The following is a 13551-nucleotide window of genomic DNA, read 5'->3' on the forward strand; positions in this document are numbered from 1 at the left end:
GTGTATTGGCTCATTGATGTGGAATAACGAATACACCTTTGGAAGAAATTTGGGGTGTAGTCAGAGGGTAACCTTGTCCTTAAAAAATAGCGCATACGGTGGGTCCGCCATGAGAGCTATTATTTCTCCTGCCCGTCTGGCGGAGGTGATTGCCACTAAGAATGCTGTTTTCATAGAGAGGTGTAAAAGGGAGCAAGTAGCTAGGGGCTCGAATGGTTGTTAAGTTAAGCAAGATAATACTAAGTGAAGGTCCCACGGAGGGGTAGGAGGTTTAATGTCCGGGTATAGGGATTGGAGTCCTTTGAGAAAATGCTTGGTGATTGGATGAGCATAAACAGAGGTATCGTCGATCTTGTCATGAAAAGCTGTAATAGCAGCTAAGTGGACTTTGATGGAGCTGAAAGAAAGGCCAGATTGCTTAAGGTCTAACAGGTAGTCAAGTATGAGTGGAAGAGGTGCCGAAATAGGAGGAAGCTGTTTAGTTGAGTACCATTGTGTGAATCGCTTCCACTTTCGGAGTTAGGTAATGCGAGTAGATTGTGTTCTGCTATGTAGGTGCACTCTCTGAATCTCCTCAGAGCCTGCTAGTTCGTTTTGGGAGAACCATGTAGGAACCAAGCTTTGAGGTGAAGCATGGACAGGTTGGGTGAAGAAATTGGCCATGCTGCTGCGATAGGAGGTTCGGAGTGAGGGGCAATGAAATTGGTGGGCGAATTGACATTCTGGTGAGGAACGGAAACCACGGTTGTCTGGGCCACGATGGGGCAATCAGAATTACCATGGCACGATCTGTTCGTATCTTTGTCAGAACTCTGTGGAGAACCGGTATCGGGGGAAATGCATATAGTAAGTTCTGGTCCCATGAGATCATGAACGCATCTCCCAGGGAATGTTTGCCCAGTCCCGCTCTAGAACAAAATTTGGGACATGTCGTGTTTTTTGCAGTTGCGAAAAGGTCTATGGTTGGGTAGCCCCAAATGCGGAATATGTTGCAGATGATCGTGTCGTTTATCTCCCATTTGTGATCCCAGGGAAAGCGTCTGCTTAATTCGTCCGCTGTGGTATTCATAGCCCTGGGAAGATAGGCGGCTGATATCCGGATGTTGTTCGCAAGGCACCAATTCCAGAGCTTCATAGCTTCTGTGCAAAGCGAGTGAGAGCAAGCTCCTCCCTGCCTGTTTACATAGAACATGCAGGCGATCATTATCTGTACATGTTGGTTTCGGATCAATGGGAGGAAGTGACAGCAGGCATTGCGTATAGCTCGAAGTTTTAGGATGTTTATGTGTAGGGAGGTTTCGGTTGAAGACCGTAGCCCCTGGGCTGTGTGGTGGGACATCTGTGCACACCCCCCCCCCCCCCGTGAGAGATACATCGGTAGTCATTATGAGGGATGGAGCATCCTGGAAAAAGGGGACTCCTGAGCAGAGGTTGGAGGGAACTGTCCAGCATAGGACTCTGAAAGGTATCGATAAAGGCTTATTTAGAGCGTGTACATTCGGTCTGTAAACCGTGGCCAACCAAGCTTGGAAGCACCTCAAGCTTGGTTGGCCACGCTTGAGGTGCCAACCAAGCACCTCAAGCCTTTTTTTGACCACGAGTGCACGAGGCCATGTGACCTAATAGTTGTAGACAGTCTCAAGCAGTGACATGAGGACTGTTGTGAAGTTTTGTGGCCAGGAGTTTTATGGTGTTGAAGCGGTCGGGCGGGAAAGATGCTATTCCCGTCCGGGAATCGAGGCGTGCTCCTACGAACTCCAGGTGCTGGGTAGGAGATAATGTGGATTTGTTTTTGTTTATTTGTAAGCCAAGGGATAGGAAGCAAGCGACGGTGAGCTGCGTGCATCGAAGCGTTTCGTTGAGCGTTTGAGGCTTTGAGGAGACAATCATCGAGGTAAGGAAATATTATGACCCCTTGTTTCCTGAGGTAGGCAGTGACTACAGCTAGGAGCTTGGAAAAAACACGGGGAGCGGTGGATAGGCCAAAGAGTAGCACCCTGTACTGAAAATGTGTCGAGCCGAGGGTAAAACGAAGGAAACGTCTGTGGGCCAGATATATAGTCACATGAAAGTAGGCATCCTGTAGGTCGAGGGCTGAAAACCAATCGCTCTGCTCCAGTGCTGGGATTATAGTGGTGAGGGTAACCATTTTGAACTTTTGCTTTTTGATAAATTTGTTGAGCTGCCTGAGGTCGAGGATTGGTCACCATCCCCCGGTTTTCTTTCCTGTTAAGAAATAATGGGAATAGAAACTCTTCCCTCTGTGTTGTTCGGGCACAACTTCCACTGCTCCCAATAGAAGGAAATGTTGTACTTCTTGGAGGAGCAGTTGCTCATGAGAGGGGTCCCTGAAGAGGGGCGGGGAGGGATGGTGGGTAGGAGGCAAGGATCGGAAAGGGATGGAATAGCCAGTTGTGACGACCTCTATAACCAACAAGTGTTGGTGTAATGTTCTGCCACTGATGGGAGAATGGTCGTAGGTAGTGTCCAAAAACAGGGACATGCGGTGTAAGTGCTGAAATGGGAACATTGTTTTCTATACCCTCGACCAAGTCTTCAAATCTGCTTATTTGTTGGAGGGGGTTGAGACGCTGCCGAGGAATCTGGACAGCGACGCTGGTATCTAGGTCTCTGGCATTGCTGTTGCTCATGTGATCTATGCAATTGCTGGGTATATGTGGGGTAGTGTGGATGCTGGTAAGGTTGATATCAATATTGTCTCCTTCTGGTCATAGGGGTTTGAATTCCTAGGGATCGGAGAGTTGCCCTTGAGTTCTTCATTAAATGAAGTACATCGTTGGTCGTGGAGGCAAAGAGTTTGCCGCCGCCGAAGGGAAGATCTTCAATGGTACTCTGGACCTCTCGAGGAAAGGAAAGAGGAGGAGAGCCATGAACCTCAGAGCATGACCAGTGCTGTGGCAGTGGATCTTGCTGCAGTATTGGCTGCATCAAGGGCCGCTTGAAGAACGGTACGTGAGATGATTTGCCCCTCAGAAACTAGAGCCATAAATTGTTTCTTTTCTTCCAGAACGTCATCAATAAAGTCCATGAATTTGTTGTAGTTTTTGTGGTCACATTTTGCCAGAACAGTAGTATAATTAGCAATGCGAAATTGTAAGGTGGAAGATGCATATCCTTTACGTCCGAGCAGATCTAATCGCTTACCGTCCTTGCCGGATGGGGTGGAGTGGGGAAACTGGTGTTTGGTCTTTAGGTTGACTGCATCTACTACCAGCGAGTTTGGTGCTGGATGAGTGAAAAGGAATTCAGAGCCCTTGGAAGGGATGAAGTACTTGCGGTCCGCTCACTTACAGGTAGGTAGGCTTGCAGTGGGAGTCTGCCAGATGGCCTTAGCAGGTTCCAAAAGGGCTGCGTTGATCGGTAATGCAATCCTAGAAGAAGAAGAGGGCTTCAGGATGTCCATTAACTCATGCTGCTGTTCAGGAACCTCCTCCAAGTTAATTCTTAACTCACTGGCAACTCTTCTGAAAAGGTCTTGAAATTTTGAGAAGTCATCCAAAGATGTCGGGGGAGGAGGAAATAAGGCTTCATCTGGGGTAACAACTGGGTCCACTGGGTTGGAGGCAGGTCATGACTGATCCTACAGTTGTGACAGTGCTGCCTGGTGCTTTACGTCAGTGGCAGGTTCGTCAGCTGGCAGTGGCGGGCAGGTGTGGCTGTGGTGGCATAGCAAGTGTGATCTCGAGGATAAGGTGCTCATGGATCCCAATATTGCCACTGCGGTGTGAAGGGCATGGGTGGTGCCATCCAAGGGGTTACATACCATGGGGCAGGGTCCTGAGAGTATGACGAGGTAATTTTTCTACGATCTCTGTTGATTGGGGTCTGAGGATGGGATATTTGATATGGTCAAAATTCCCCCTGCAGTCCTGCTTCCTCATCACTGGAGAAAGGTGTCTGGACCCTGACTGAGCATTTGGAGAGAAGTAGGCATTAAGCATGGGTGACTGCAGGATAGGTGACACCAGCAGGTCCCTTGACTGTGTAAATTGTGGTGCAGGAGCTCCTATGTGAGGTGAGGGCTGTGCAAGAGGAATCTGCTGTGCAGAAAGCATTGTTTCACTGCCAGCCAGCTCAGCGGGTGCTGGTGCCAGGAGAGCAAGAATAGCCTGCGGGGGGGTCAGGCATGTCAATATGTGTCGGCACCGCTGACATGGCCGAATGATGCCATGAGAGAGGCAGGCAACTGGAAGCCTGAAGCCTCAGCACCGGAACTTTGTGCTACCGCCGCAGCCACAGGCGGGTTTCACGCGGCGCTGGAGGAGCCCAGCATGTCAAAAGTGCTCAGCCAGGGAAGCGCTGAGAAGGAGGCTGTAGACCTGCCCGGGGAAGTCTTCTCCCACGAAGTTCTCTTTGCGGGTGAGAGAGGGTCTTTCTTTGAGGTGGGGGTGCTGCGGCGTGTAGCTGAGTCAGCGCCCAGGTCTGAAGCTGACCCTAAGGATTTCTGAAGGAGGAGCAGTTTTAATCGCTGCTCCCTGTCCTTACGTGCCCTGGATTTAAGCTTGCTGCAGTGGGCACATTTTGGGGGGATGTGGGACTCCCCCAAACATTTAATACATTTTGAATGGCCATCCGAAAGAGGGATGGCATCATTGCAGGTGCAGCAGCGCTTAAAGCCTGGGGAGCCAGGCATGTCAGAAGCGGCTGACGCTGACAGGAATGCCTGCACATATGCTATGACAAGTCCCCTTCGTAACCTGAGACCCAGAAGGGGGATGCAACTAGATGACGACCAGGTGACTCTTTGCCCGGGAAGCGAGACAAAGACAAGGAGGAGGAGCAACGGGGGTGTCTGAGATCGGGTCGCTGGAAGCTGGCAATCTGCTTGTGGGGACTGGAAGAGGGGGAGTCCAAGGCTTCTGGCCCAGGACTCCCCAAGATGGACTTGGCTGAAAGTCACTGATTTCTGTGCTAACAATTTCTGTTCTACACTGTGTTCCTGTTGACTAATAAACCTTCTGTTTTACTGGCTGGCTGACATCTGACTGTGGAGTTGGGTGCAGGGCCCTCTGGATTCCCCAGGAGCCCCGCCCAGGCTGACTCACTGTGGGAAGCACACGGTGTGAGAAGGGGATGCTGAATGCTCCGAGGTCAGACCCAGGAAGGTCGAAGCTCTGTAAGCTTCTTGCCCTGGCGACAGTATGCTCAGAGAGAGGAGGCTCCCCCAGAGTCCTGACTGGCTTCATATGCAGTAGTTCCAGAGCATCGACCGGTGACTCCATGACACAAGCATTACTCACTAACATTTTATGGCCCATATTAGGCAGGGGGTTGGGCTAGATGATTGCAATGGCCCTTTTAGTCTTAAAATTCATGAATCTATGAACATAAGGGGGACAAAATCACTCAAGAAATGAAATAAGTTAGTATTTCTGATGCAGCCCAGGTCAAGAAGTTGTTGCCATCTGATGGTTTTTGGTGGTCGGTACCCAATCAGTTGATTCGATCAGACCACTTCCTAGTAGACAAGTATAGAAATCATAAAAACCACAATTACTTGCCCTGTTGGCAGTCTCTGCAAACACCAAAGGCTGCATAGAAGCCAAATTCTCTGATGACATAACTAATGGAGTTATGCCAGCAGAAAATATCCCAGAGACTGAACTACAGAGAGGGTTATCTAATCTAGGTCCAGCCTGAAGCACATTGGCAGAGCAGTGTTGGGAAGCTGGAATGGCTGCTGCTTCTGCTGCATCTGTTCTGTGGTTAAACAGAGCCCTTCATTCTCCAGAGTTGTCAATCTGACAATTTTAACATGCATTACATTCAATTTTTTAAAACACAATCTTAGAAAAAAGAAATCTGACTACTAATATTTATTTTATTTTTTTTACTGGCTACCTCTAAACAAAGAGTAAACCAAATATTCATATGCCCTCACATAAACCTATTACATTCCTCACCTGAACATTTTACTTTATTTTCAAGATACCTCCTAATATAAGAGACCTCCACATACTTTATCTAAAATGTTGGAATATAAAGTTTCCCTATGGAATCAGCACTTAGGGTGAGGATATGTGCATGTGTGTATGGGGAAAAATAACTGATATGATGCTCTGTATTTACAAAACACTAAAGGTGGTCAATAAGTTCAGTCCTTGAGAACTGACCTCAGAGGAGAAGAAAAATTGCTTTGCAATACCGTATTTTAAAAGAATGAGAAATCTGCCTCCAAGATCAATGTTTGCCTGACTTTCAAAATGCATTTTTTGCCCTCCAAAACTAAATGCCCTTTTATTTGGTAGAGATTATTATTCCTGATGGATGCCATTCTAGCGCCTTGAAAAATACACATCAAGAATGACCATGTGCTAGCCAAATATCTGTAATTAATTTTCCCTTTTGTCAGAAAAAAAACAAACTTTATTACATCTTTAAATGCTAATGGCCAGAGCATGACTTACAAATAACCCAATGCCACATACAGATAATATAAGATAAGCAAACCCTGTGTAGGACTCTCAGTAAGTCAAATTAACAAATTTACTAACTGCAGTTTCTCTATGTTACATACAGCTTGTAGTCCTACACCCAAGCAAAGCATGTCCCAAGCAAGCAGACTGTGAGTTAGTTACTGCCTGGTTTTGAATTTCACAACTGAATTAAAAAAACAAAGAGAAGTGAAAAATGTTTGTTTTGAAAAAATAAGCTTTCCCTCTAAAAATAATTATAGCCTCTCTCTCTCCTTACCCTCCCCTTCTCCTTCTTCTTTTCAAAGTGAATTTTGTGCTTAGGAAAGGTGATAGCCTTGGAGACTCAAATCACCTATCTCTTTGTAGAACAAGGGCAGTTGTTGTGAAAGCTCCCCATACTACCAACATGCTTCAGGTGAATCTAAAGGAATCACCAATACTAGTTCCAGGGTGGCTCTGTGTCCCTGGCTCTTGGAGACTGACAAGGTCTGGCATAAAAAAATTAAATTCAAGGTAAAAACACTTCTACAAATAAATAGAGCCAGGAGCACAGACAACAACTCAAATTAAGGCTTAGGGATCCAGCTCAAGACCAATTACAATTCTAAGAGGGTAGAGAACCCTGCACTGCTGCCTACCAGAGACTATAAATCACAAAGGCCGTTCACTAGTTCTTCCATCTGGGTGGGAAGCCTGTTCAAATATAGTCTCCTACCTCATCTTAAATCTTCCAGAGAATACCATCATCACACACTACAGTCATTTCACAAAAATTAACTTTTCAGACACCACCCTGTCAGAAGACATTTTTCACGCACTGTCACATGACACTTTAAGCTTGCTCAATACTGACCTCACATTCTTATTGAGCTAAGTATTGTTTTATTTTATAACACAGTGCTCCCACTGCTGCTACTCCTCTATATATTACATGATTTGCTGATGTATTTTGCAATACATCATCTATTCTCATCTTTACCACCTCCATCTTTATGTGCTCACTCCACCTTGTTTTCCCACCTTCTCTTTGCTCCCTACAACTCTTATATCCTCTTACTTCCTCTCCTCCAACCATCCTAGCCTTCTAATCTGTTCAGAATTACTGGGCTATAATGCCCAGTGTGATGCTTCTTAGGGCACCCAGAGGTTTGAGTCACTTTACCACCTGAGGGGGAGTCTTGCATGTGCCACCTGGTTGTTAGCACAGTCAGCCATTCAAGCACTCTCCTCTAGGCTACTCCAGCCCTGTCTTTGCCTTGCAGATTGACAACAGAAGCACCCCAGCCCCCGAGTCCCTTCAAAATGTCCTCTGATCACTGGATACCCACATCCTTTGTACCCAAAGGAACAGTGTGCCACATTTAACCAGTTTTACCTTGGACCACTGTTCCTGTATCACACACACAGCACTTGCGTTCAATTACAAAACAAAAGGAAATGTATTTAAGACAGAATAGAGATTCAAATAAATATCAGTGAGAGATAGGAACAAATGGTTACGTATAAAACAAAGTCATAAACACATATTCTTGAGCTTAAATATAACAAGTTTTGCTCCTGTCTAAAGAAGCTTATCTCACCCCAAAGTTCTTTCCAGTGTTTTCAACCAAACTTGGCTGAGATTCCTTTTTCATGAAGAACACCCACTGTTAGTTTACTTCCTAGGTGAAGGATGCTAGAGTATCTCTCTGCACTCTCAAACATACCAGAATAGACCTCTGATGTTCACCTCAAAATAGAGGTCCCCCCACTGTTTACTTCTTACTGATAAGTTCTTTCTGAATTCCCTTCCAGCTCTTCATTAGCATGTGATTTAGAATGCTAACAGACTGCTATTGTAGGACATACAATACATACTGGTCCACCATGGATATAAGCATCTCCCATCTCCTGTCTGGAGAAGTTTGTCTCAAGATAAAAAGCAGATCACTCATAGCTAGTGTAACTACAGACCTATAAAACATAGTTTTTAGTATACTTACATTACTCCTCACTTTTATTCCATATATACATCTCTCAATGATTATGACCAGTGTGACACAGGTTTTCAGTTGAGAACTTACATGACTGCTCTGGTGAACCCATGGGATCACTGTACCCCTATCCCTTCTGCCAGTTGACATCAAAGATCCTGGAGTCACAACCAGGCACAATGGTTCCTGAATGCCTAATTCATCTTGTCCGTTTGCTCACATTTCTCTAATTAACTTCTCTTCTTCCTCTGCCTCACCAATAAGACAGAAGAAGGGCACAGTTTGGATGAAGAGCAAAAAAGCATTTAAATTATAAATTGTGCAATGTATGGACCATGTCTACTTTTATTTTTGTACAGCACTTACCACAGCAGGGTATCTGGTCTTCGATGGGGTTTCTGGACACCACAGTAATATAAATATTTAATACAAAGAAATAATATGAAATGGTAAACAAGGGGTCAGCTTCCACTTTTCAAAATTCAGACCAAACATACTTAGGAGCCTAAATATGGATTTAAGAACCCAACTTAACCTCCCCATTTTTTAAAATGTTGGCCAATGCTTTTAGGTTCCAAAAATGGAGAACAGAAATAGCTTATAATGGCATATAAAGAAAAAGGAAACGTTATATTTTATTAGTATTTTTCCACTGTTGCTCCCTCATTTTAATTAGTGGACTGGAGAAAAGCTGAATATTAAATAAATGATAGGTCAGGGAATACATAGTAACATTCACAAAAACTTTACAACAGACAAAGTTGTATGCTAAATTTTATCTTTATGGCAGACTTATAAAAGTCTAAAAGTGTTACTATGAACATCACCTGCAAGTGCCATACTAATACATCTGATGAGTACCTTATTTACATGAAGTTGGAAATACTTAGCAAGGTTAGATATACAGTACATGAAATATGAACAAATATTGTGATAATCTGTCATTGAGGAAGGCAGAGGTCAAAGATTCATAAATGTCGCCAGGTTGCTACAATTGCTTTTGTGAAGTTAATCCACATAACGTCAGGAATAAAAAGGAGTAGATCCAAAATTTAAAATATTACTTTACTTTGTTCTTAATAAAGTACCACTTTTGGAAATTGCATTCCAATTAAGAGTGATAAAGGCTTAATACATATTAACCTACCGGTAATTTTATTTTAGAAATATTATTTAACAATTGGATATATAATGTGAGTGAAATTCAAATCACAATACTACAATCTTTAGTTTTGCTAAAGTAAATAATCCCATTCAGAAAACACTGAATGAAATTCATTTCAACCTAAATAAAATGTGCTAGTATTGCCATCATCAAATGCTCTTTCCTGTAATAAGTAACTATGACAGCAAGGTGGTCCAATTAAACTTCTGTAGTGAAAAATGTATTTTATGAACTTCAATACGTTCACAACAGAATACAAAGTATTAATGTTTCATTTAAGATAGTTTAAAGCTAGTACCAAGTATATTTTTCATACTATTAAATGAAAATACTATTTGGCAGCAAATTAAATTAACTGTGGATAAAAACAAAGTGTATCTGAATTGAAATATTTGCTCCCGTTTCTTAATTTATATGAACATTAATAAAAGGAACTTTATTTACCAAATTACAGGAGTAATCTGTTTGAAAGCCATTTTATACAATAGAAATGCATTATTCAAACCCAGATTTAAAACCTTGTCACATCCAGTCACTTTGTTTTCCTACCATGTCAAGTAGGGTCTAATAATAAAATACTGAGAATTTATATAGCCCCAATCAGTCTCCGTCAGTAAAAAAGCAGATGACATACAATGTAGTCACAGTCAGAACAGCAGAGCTGAACAGGTAGCTAAATCTAATTGAAAGGCAACACTAGTTCTCTAACCTATCTATTTTTTTCATCAGTATGGCTCCACTGTTCTGTACAGAAATCATAATCCATGGGGTCCCTCACCAAACTTGCTAAAGAGGGTAGAGTTGTTTTGGGAGGGAAGGGAGGCAGAAACCTCCCACTGCTGGCACACTTGGTGAGCTAGCTATGCCTTCCCTAAATAATATTTCCAAAGATGATACAAAACTAGAAATGTTGGGGTTTTTTTTTTTTTTTTTTTGCAAACTAGGATTGAATAATACACTCATAACCATTGTGCAGATGCCATTATTGTGACTATTTCAGCAAGCATGCCAGCAGGAAAAGGTATCCGCTTCCAAAAAAAACAAACAAAAAAACCCACTCTTCCTCCATTTAGCTATCTGGCCCTCCAGACATTTTAAATCTGGCCCTCAAGCTCCCGGCAGGGAGTGGGGTCCGGGGCTTGCCCCGCTCCGGCGCTCCAGCCAGGAGTGGGGTCTGGGGCTTGCCCCGCTCCGCACAGCTCCCAGAAACAGTGGCATATCCTCCCCCCTCCAGCTCCTACGTATAGGTGCAGCCAAGGGGCTCTGCACGCTACCCCCACAGCTCCCATTGGCCGGGAACCATGGCCCATGGGAGCTGCACGGACGGCGCCTACAGACAGGGCGGCGTGCAGAGCCACTTGGCCGCGCCTCTTTGTAGAAGCCGGAGGGGGGACATGCCGCTGCTTCTGGGAGCTGCTTGAGGTAAGCGCCACCTGGAGCCTGCACCCCCAACCCCCTCCCTCCCGCCGAACACCTCGGTCCCAGCCCGGAGCACCCGCAACCCCTCATCCCCAGCCGGAGCCCTCACACACACACCCCGCTCCCCAACCCCCAATTTTGTGAGCATTCATGGCCCGCCATACAATTTCCATACTCAGATGTGGCCCTTGGGCCAAAAAGTTTGCCCACCCCTGATTTAGCTGGATGGGCAGGATACCCTGTGAATTATGACTTTTTTTCCCCCCCAGAGAACTGGATCCAGCACAAGAGAAACTTCCAAAAAATAATGTCCCTTATGAATCATCTCTTCAGACATTTTCCTATCCAAAAGAAGGAATCAGCCACCTAGATACAGTGTGAATGGAAACTGCCAGCCCAATATTCAAAGACAGGAAGCAAACAAAAAAATCAATTTGACTTTCACAAATGTTAGAATCTTTTAATATAACTTTTACCTGTCACCTTTATGCAATTTATCAGCCAAACTAGAAAATTATTTTAACACAAGAGCTCTAGCCACCACTGACAAGAAGTCTGAAACAGCATTGTGTAATGCTGACAGATCCTATCTAAAAGGTTATTTTTCCTTCAAATATTAAAAGAAACTGGGCAACAATAATGCAAGCAGTTGCGTAACTTTCCAGTAAGAGAATTTCTCAGGAGGAAACCAGAAACAGAAAGTCAGTCTTAGGAAGACAGATACATTAAATTATAAACCATAAATCTATTCATGGAGCAGCTAAGGGCTGTCAGGACTTTGAGGACCGCACCTACATCAAACACAGGTGCCATCAATTTCTGAACTGAAGGGCACCACAAAATAATATTACATGGCAAGAGATCTTATTTCTATGTAAAGAGGAAATGTGTGTGTATACGCCCTTATGGGTCTTAAGTGGATTGACTTTGTTATTTCAGTGTGCTGGCCATTCAACCAGTTTCTAAGATGATGTTTGTGCTTTTCAGAAAAGAAAGCGAACCTTTCCCACTTTTGCAGAGAGATGTTACTTTTCACTAGCTTCATGGAGGTTGGCAGTATATGTAGGACTTAAGAGAAACTCTATTATACAAGTTGTACTTCTCAGCAGTCAAACAGCCCATGAAAAGGACAAAAGTACTTCAGGACCAGTGACCAGTTTTTAAGTGCTCTCTGCCTACACAGAATCCATGGACAGCAGACTGCCAAGGTCCTAGCGAGGCAGGGGTGCAGCAGCACTCCCAGCACCCAGAGTTCCAGCACCTATGTAGCAAGGTAAAAGGTCAGGAAAAGGCCAAAATTATCATCATGATCCCAACAGTCTGTTTAGAAAAGCTCACATAAAAACAGAAGCAGTACACTGGCATTAAGATTCTAATATGCCCTTAGGCCATCATTTTTAGAGTACCTTCCCTGAGAACTCCCTGTTATCTGGATATGTATTTCTTCATTTTGCAGTTGTAAATCTGGAATAGGCATGTCCCAACATCTGTTTTATGACACCCTAATGCAATTCCCATTCAGAATCCAGATGTTCTGGAAATGTCTGCTCAGGAAACCAGCCTGTAAACTGGAATCTCAAGAACAACCATTGCCAACAGGGTAGTGGTGTGAATACAAAAATTCCAGAGGTTACTAACCGACATGAACAGACAGAACCTGCTACCTGTATCAGTTGATATAGAACAAGTCCATGACATCACTTGCAAGCCTGTAAGTGAACTAGATTCCCACAAAAATTCCTTGCAATTCCAACAGCTTTATGAATAGTTTATGATAAGTTTGTAACCATTTGGAAGACAGTGGATAGTATATGAGATGTTCTGCAAAATGTCACCATGACTTCTAACATTACAAACTGTTTTAGTGCACTCCTGCAAACACATTGTATCCTTCTGGCCACTGGGTTAAGCAATCTAGATTAAAAAAAAATAGGTACATAAAATAATGTATCAGTTGGAGACATGATATCATACATCTCAGAAAGGATAGGATGACAATTATGTTCCTGTTCTGAATTCAAAGACCCAGTTGCCAAAAAGCACAAGTCTTTCCTTCTAGCAAACACTAGTCCAACACTAGCAGCTCATTTTTTTGTGGTTGAAAGCAAGACCTAGATTTTTTTGATTTTTTTTTTTAAAGATTTGGTGGGCATTTTCTGTTGGCACTGCCTAGTTTTCTCTGGCCTTGCCCAAAACTGAAGCCTTGCCAACTTAACTAGAAAGCCACCACAACTATACATTTAATGAAGATGTACAGCAAGTTCTTGAGACCACACAGAACACTTTAAACTGACAGATTCTTCCTGCTGTTGAGAGTCTGGGGAACTTCCTCTGGGATTACATCACAGGGACATCAGAGAACATAAATCTTTTCAATCTATCCCTGTATCCAGTCCATAGCTTGCATTTAAAGCAATTGGAAATTATTCCATTTTATGTGGCAATTAAGGTTTCTAAAATTCAAGATAAAACTCAGAAGTTCAGGGGCGTTTTGTGGACCAGGAAATATTAGGATTAATGCTTTAAGAGAGGCTGAATTACACTTCTGTCCACTCCC

The 13551-nt window shown here is 43.6% G+C and overlaps 1 protein-coding gene across 1 annotated transcript in view; it reads right to left on the reverse strand.

The window, feature by feature from the left end:
• The window catches only part of GSTCD (glutathione S-transferase C-terminal domain containing), a 133510-nt gene that overhangs the window by 103556 nt on the left and 16403 nt on the right, over window positions 1-13551 (reverse strand). The window lies entirely within an intron of this gene.

This window comes from Emys orbicularis, chromosome 5, assembly GCF_028017835.1.
Source record: "Emys orbicularis isolate rEmyOrb1 chromosome 5, rEmyOrb1.hap1, whole genome shotgun sequence".
NCBI lineage: Eukaryota > Metazoa > Chordata > Testudines > Emydidae > Emys > Emys orbicularis.